Source organism: Nuphar pumila, chromosome 2 (assembly GCF_984573655.1).
Source record: "Nuphar pumila chromosome 2, dmNupPumi1.hap1.1, whole genome shotgun sequence".
In the NCBI taxonomy this organism is placed as follows: domain Eukaryota; kingdom Viridiplantae; phylum Streptophyta; class Magnoliopsida; order Nymphaeales; family Nymphaeaceae; genus Nuphar; species Nuphar pumila.
Window position 1 is genome coordinate 130104165 of NC_143250.1, and position 6857 is coordinate 130111021.

A 6857-nucleotide genomic window follows, 5' to 3' on the forward strand; every position below is an offset into this window, starting at 1 on the left:
CCTAATCAAAGAAAAATCAAAGCTCTAATAAAAATAAATAAATAAACCCTAATCAATGACAATCAAAGAAAAAAACCCTAATCAATAAAAATAAAAATAAAATAACTCTAATCAAAGAAAATCAAATGCCCTAATAAAAAAATCAAAGCCTAATAAATAAAATAAAATAAAATAATGAAAGAAAAATCAAAGCTCTAATCAAATAAAATCAAAGAAAAAAAAACTAACAAAGAAGAACGAAAAAGAGGGAGAGAGAGTTCACGTCGACCTTGTCGACGGTTATTGCATAGGAGAGAGAGAGAGGAACGAAGAAGAGGAAGAAAGAAGAAAAGTGGGAGAGAGAAAGAGAGAGCTCATCTCCAACCTCGGCGTCGACCGCTACATAGGAGAGAGAGAGAGGGGTAGAGAATGAGAGGGTCAAGGAGACCTCTCCACCCAATTTTTTTAATGTATGTTCCCCCATCCTATTCTCGATGTAACAGGGGGTGGAACAGTGAAACATCATTTCAGAGATGTCGTGGACAGACCTTTTGGTAGTCTCAATATGATTTATGGTTGCACCATCCCAAATCACGTTGAGAATGGGCCACCAAACAAGCCCCAATATCTCATCTAAGCTCATAAAACAAGCTCACAATCCGCTTGTATGGTTTATTGAGCATAATACTAATAAGGACCCACACATACCCTCATGGGTAAGTAACCCGCTTGTTGAAACTTATAGTGAGAAGTTGTTTTGACCAAATATAACCCATGAATGTGTTCAACATTGTAACACCCCAAATTTTGTATCCCAAAAATCGTGATTTTTTTTAAACAGTTTTATAAAATTGCAATAACAAATTCAAACAGGACAAAAACTTGGCGTATTACTTCCCGATCACATCTTTTTTTCAAATATAAATTGAATTTAAAATCAATCATCCATAATTAAATAAATTATTCATTTCACTTTAAATTTAAACAATGACAATCTTTTAAATTTAAAGTAATATCATAATCTTGAGCAATATAAAATGCTCGCAATCCCAAATAGTCAAAGGAATGGGAAAGGCTTGGCTCCGCCTCCATCGCAACCTCCCTCCATCGCTTGTGAACTCATTTGCTATCTGAAAATAATTAAATTTAATAGAGTCAAATAATTAAGTTTGAGTAGGGTAGATCTATTCAAAACACATAAATTAAAACAAGTAAGCAGGAATTACTTTAATTTTTCATTAATTCAATAAGATTAAGGGCAACAAAAAAATAAACATGAATTTCTAATATATCATTCAAGCATACATCTGCCAAATTACTTTAAACTAATCATCCACCCAAATATGAATAATTAAATATGCATGAACAGTTAAAAAAATGCATGCACTTACCATTGTAGAAGTCGACTTTATGCATGATTCATTTATCATCTTTAATTATATTTTATTTCTTATATGATGCATGTCATGTCTATCTAATGCACAATCATTTAAGTTTCAGTTGTCATCTATGTAGGTACTAACACAAGCTTAAACCTGGATCAGGACTATGCCGTAGGCAGCATTTTCAAACATGGGTGGCTTTGGTCTGGCCAGACACCTTTCAGTAGTCCTACAGGTGAGGGATGAGCATATAGAGAGAGCGCTCCCAACATCGTCATCCTGATGCATCAGTTTTCTACTCATGAGTTTCATTCATCTACGATGTAGTCTATTGCAGAGTTTTTTTCTATTTTTGTGGTTGTGGAGGAGCAACCTTCTGTCCTCAAAACATTTTTCACGAAGTCTAAAGTACCACTTGCCCTCTCCTTGCAAGCATTGATCTTAGTGTTGTATGTTTAAACTTTTAACTTATTTACTTTGCATGCAACACACACATAGGAATCCACTAAAGGGGTTTGCCACCTTAGGGCCTATAGTTGCACATTTTAAAACATCAAGTTCGATAACATTGTTCATGCTTTTTTCATTTTAAACTTATACCCATATGCACAAATAAAGCAATGATTTTTCTTTAACACTAAATGCATCTAATCATTCACATCATCATCATCATCATGTACATAGCAGTTATATATAAAAATTACAGCATGCATAACCCATTAAGATTCGCAAGACGGATACTTCGGTCCATTCATTAGCGAGAGGCCACAAAGGCATGCTTTTTTATTAGCACATTACTCAGTTCATGCCCCATAAATGAGCACTTAATTTCCTGCAAAAATTTTAATTTTAACAATCTATAATTAGTACGTCATTCATTCGCAAAGTTATACCTGCAAATGCATAAAATTCGCAATCATTCGATAGTCAAGACTTAAACCGGTTTTAAACTTGTGAAAACTCAATTATGTTCGATTGTTATAGAGGTTATAGAAAATTTTACACTCGTCGGACAGAGCTGAATTTTTTATAGTTTGCAAAGAATTTTGTCAGCTTTTTGATGCCCTAAACTGTTCATAAAATTTTCTCCAACTGAGGGAGATACGACTGGTTTAGTGTATGCCTATACTTTTCTTTTCAGACTGTCACGGTTCAGTGCTCAATATGAGAATAGAGCTCAAAATCTCATAGAAGCTATAAAATTTTGTTAGCTTTCTAATGCAATACACCATTCATAAAATCTTCTCCAAACAAGAAAGATACGAATGATTTACCGGTCAGGTCAGAAATACGTATTAATGAAAAACATGTATTCAAGTAGGCCAAAAAAGGCCACCCAAAATCATATTTCTAAATTTCTTTACATGAACATATTACATAAAATCATAAAAATGACACTACACTACTTTTAACTACTCTACCATGGACAATCTCATTTTCTCAGTGGTTAGGCCGCAAAACAGACCCGTCTCTCCAAACTCTATTTTCTTAGAAATAGTTTCGGTATTTTTTGCAATAAAACACATAAACACGTATTTTTTCATGACAAAAATAAGAAAAATCATGCTAACCATTACAATACATTCACATGAATATTAACTATAATTTCTAACTAAAATTTGTAGGAAAACAATTAGATATTACATGTATTTTCCTAAAATTACAAATTTTATTTCTGATAAAATCGATAGCATGCATACATAGTTTTCTTTTTTATTTTAATTCAATAGTTTGGCTACTTTTGGGAGTGAATCAATTTCTTCTAGGGGTAATCGAAATCAACCGCTTTTTATTAAGTCCAATACGAATTTTTACATAAATCTCCTTTTTAACTTCTTTTATCAAAAGTTTGAATCAGATCCTCAAAACCGATTTTGGAGAAATCAGTTTTGAGAGAGGGTTTTCTTTAAAAACCCTCTCTATTTTACATTACAACAAACCCTACACCAAACCCACATATGGGGGGCATGGTATAGGGTATGTTCTTATGAAAAATTGAAAGAACACATGCTTACGAGTTCTGATTTACGTGTAGAGAATTCATGCCTATGCCAAATAGGGTAGAGTGTGAGCCCCTCCCATGCTTATATAGGACCTAGTTATGAGGTCAAGGGCTGGGTAAATCTCAGCCCTTAATCTCTCCAAGCCTTTCTTTCTATTTCCCCTTTCACTTCTATTTCCTTTTCTCTTTTTTTAATTTCTCTCTTTTTTTGTCATATATTATTTTTTTCTTTTTATTAGAATGTCATTTAGCTTAGATTAGCATAAGTTATATTTGTATATTCTTCATAGTACACATGGTATACTATGTTAATGAAGAGGGAATAGGTTGATCGACACCCCCTCCCTTGGGAGTTTCCAAGCTTCCCATATGCAAGAGTTGTCAAACTTCCTATATTTATTATTTTTTTGCTAGACTTTAGTTAGTATATATCACATATATGATCTATACTATATGCATAATATATCTCATATGAATAGGGTGTATGGACTAGTCGACCACCCATGGGGTTTCAACCTTTCCATAATACATGGCATCAAACTTGCTTGCTAGCAAGTTTGACTAGTCAAACTTATTTTTATTTACTAATATTTCTTTTCTTTCTTTGACTTAGGTATGTTTTGGGTTTAATACATAAATGATTTAGAAGCAAAGGGGTTCCACATGTGCTGGACGTCGCCCCCCCCCCCCCTACTTTCTTCCTATTTTTTTTTAAAGCTACTTTTCACTTGTGTAATTAGCAAGTATTGACCTTGCTTTAAAATGCCGCTTTTTTTGTAACTTTTAAAAGTTATCAATTTAAAGCTTTAATTTTTTTTCCTAAGCACACAAAGAGGTGCCACATAGGATCGAACGACCCACCTTAAGAACTGTACCATTTTATGCAATTTAGTTAAATTAAATTTTCCATTCTATTTTAATTATTTTACTAATTGACTTTATTTATTATTTTGAATTTCAATTCTTTTAAAACGAGAGTTTAAATTTTATGTGCAATAACTCTAAATACAACTCTAATTATTTTCAAATGTACGAAAACTACTTCTAAACCAAATTCACCTAGCTTAATTGTAGTATTTTCTAAAATTCCAATTTCTTAGAAATATATTTCAAAGATGATTTCCACTAGGGTCGGCAGGACCCGTTGTCATTTTGAGTGTGTTATTTTATTCTTTTTGTAAATTAGATTTCAACCTCATGAAACTAAAAATTCAAATTTATTAAATTTATATTATATAGATATCAAATTATCTTAAATTCATCTGAAATCCTACTCATTTATTTCGATAAAATTTACCTATTATTTCATTAAATTCTATCTTTTTCATAAATTCGATTCTGAATGCGAATTTTACTAAAATCAACTCGAATCAACTTTAATAAGATATTTTTTATAATTCATCTTAGGCTAATTTATATTTTTATACTTCTTTTTTATCAAATTTATTTTTAATATTGTTTTATTCATTAAAAATACCCTGAAGGATTCACAGGTATTACCTCTAAATTCAATTTAGAATTCCAAATTAAATTTTAACAAAAATACAAATCATTGTATATTTCAAACTTGAATTAACATTCAATTAAGTCTTAATTTAGATTCAAATCAAACTCAAATCTAATTATAATATTTGAGACATATTTATTAAATCTGATTTCAAATCCAAATTCGATTCGAATTCTAATTCCCAAATTGAAATCCAGATTCAATAAACTTTAGAAATTGAAATCGAGATTCAATAAGATTCTAATTTAATATATACACTCAATTTGAATCCTGACTAATATTAAAACTCAAATTAAATTTCAGTTAAGTTCAGTTAAACCCATATTAAATTCGATTGAAATAAAAACCCTAATTCAGAATAAATTCTCAACTTGAAATTTATTCTAAATCCTAATTGATGCTCAAATTATAATTTAATTTTGATCTTACTTTTAAATAATATTTTAGCCTTAAATTCATTGTTATTTCTCAAAAAATATTGAAAATTGATGGGTTTTACAAACATGATCAACATACTAAGAATTAACTCTTATATCATATATTTTCAATGTAAAATATTATTTTATGAGGGTTGAAAATTTGGTATGTTATAAATTATTGATTTTTTAAACCCTGTAAAATTCTTATATAAACATTGGAATAACATGATCCAAGCATTGATTTCGACTAACCCGAACATGTAGATTATATATGGAGGGTCGGATGTGTAAAAAAATATCAGACAAATTAAAAATGTTATACTTTTTTACTAGGGGTTCCTTACATAGGAGGGTAGCAAACATTAACCATATATATATATATATATATATATATATATATATATATATATATATATATATATATATATATATATATATTTAGAGAGAGAGAGAGAGTACACATTCTTATTCTGCACCCTTAAAATCATATTTTTGGTATTTTTCTCACATCTAACAACATAGAAGTGATCTATAGGTTTTATTGAATGATCACCAAAATTTGACCTGTATAAAGGTTTTTTTAGTGATCCAAAAACATTGGCTATGAAGGTACCAGTTTTTTCCAGCTCATAAAAGCATGTTTTTTCTTCAAAAAAACATGATCCAAGAGTTGAATCCCACTAAATCAAGCATGCTAACACATCTAAGGGTTCAAGTATATTATAAAACACTTCAAACTATGGGGCATAACGGGGCCAAACAAGAAATGGGGCCTAATATGTTCAGTTCTCTCTCTCTCTCTCTGTGTCTCTCTTATCTCTCTCTATATATATGAGAACTAGAAATGCGAGATCTACAATGTGAATTGGACATTTCCAATATTTTTTTGCAAGTCCAACCATGTAGATGTATTCAACATGGTGAATTTTTTGAAAGTCAAATGTTAGATTATGTATTTTCGGTGAAAAAATATAAATGTTGGATTCGTGAATATTTATAAAGATTATGAGCCATTCATTTTAAAGACTTAAATAATCTTGTTTGTGCATTATAAATAGATGATCGAAGAGTTGGTCCTTGTAAATTCAAGCATGTTGATCACATTTGTATGGATAGATTTAAGACAAAAAAAAATCAATGAAAAGCATGGTTCACATGATATTTCCCATAATCTAGTGAATATATATATATATATATATATATATATATATATATATATATATATATGTGTGTGTGTGTGTGTGTGTGTGTGTGTGAGAGAGAGAGAGAGAGAGAGAGAGAGAGAGAACTTGTAGCATCCAGATTATTATCTCTGGACAATCCCATACCCCTTTCAAAAATATATTTGCATGCATCTTTTGCTTAATCTAAACTCATAGATATAATCTCTATGCTTTATTTAGTAGAAAACACGCATTAGTTTAAACATTTTTTATGTTTAGGTGTATTTTTAGCTTTAAAAAAAATCAATGGTTCTGAGTTTATTTCTCGGAATGCCCTTTATATCTAGAATCTAAGCCAATTTGAAGAATTGTGATCATTGTAAAATTTTCTTCTCTTTATTACTT